Source organism: Dasypus novemcinctus, chromosome 21 (assembly GCF_030445035.2).
Source record: "Dasypus novemcinctus isolate mDasNov1 chromosome 21, mDasNov1.1.hap2, whole genome shotgun sequence".
Lineage (NCBI taxonomy): Eukaryota > Metazoa > Chordata > Mammalia > Cingulata > Dasypodidae > Dasypus > Dasypus novemcinctus.
In genome coordinates, this window is record NC_080693.1 from 73197737 (window position 1) to 73198831 (window position 1095).

Genomic DNA, 1095 nt, shown 5'->3' on the forward strand with positions numbered 1-1095 from the left:
CTGAGACTCTGGGCTCCTTTGGAATGCTGACATTATGATGTTCCTGGGAGAATGCTACAGATGGAATTTCCAGACCTTGTTCAGCTGGAATCCTAAAGAACAGATTTCACTTTTGCACACACCAGTATAATTTTACCTGACATAACTTTGCTTATCTCTGCACGTTTTCCCCTTTTGTGTTCTAATGCACACCATGTTTTGAGGAAATGTTTTACTTGGATGACTGGGGAATGAGCAGTAATGTATTGCTCTTATTTGGAAGCATGTGCAGTTCTAAATTTTTGCTTGTTCATGAGCTCCCATTTACTTGGGACATAAGAGGGACACGGTCTAGTCCGCTCACATCCATGAATGGAAAAGAGGCCTATTTCAATAACAGGACCTGTAAGTGTTAATCTAGAAGTAGTAGTAGGAATTGGGAAACCTCCTTGTGAAAATAGCTGGTATTTTGAGATTCCATTTAGTTGTCTGCCCAAATATTGCCATACGAGTTCCTCCAGCAGTCCACAGGCTTACAGTTTACAGTTCTGTCAGAGGCCTTGGGGCCAACACTGGTGATGATGTGCTACCGTAAAGAAGCGGACACTTCTTGGGTGATCCCTGGGGATAAAATGGAGGAAAGACTGAAAGAATCTGGACACAAAATCTGTGGACAAATGGGTAAAACAAATAAATCATTTAAATAAGACTTTTCAGTTTTTCCCACTAAAAAACAGACTGATAGGATGATGCTGATGATAAGTTGATAATGACTGTTTGTTAGGTGCTTTCTGTGTATGATACCAGGCTAAATCTTTATTTAATTTAATCCTTTCAAAAAGAGCTTTTTAAGGGAGGTAATATTACCATTCTGCAGATGAGCAGCTTGTTCAGTGTAATTCAGTTGAACCATTATAGACTCAGATTAGAACCCACTTCTGGATGACTACAAAAGCCCATCCACTAATTACTAAACTCTATTGCCTAGACCAACACACACACTTATTAATACTCTTATTCAGTCTGCTCAGATTATCTGGTGTTTTCATGGCTGCCCTCCCCACTTCCCCCAATGCTATTATCAGATTATTTCTTGTATGTATTTGTTCATGCTCT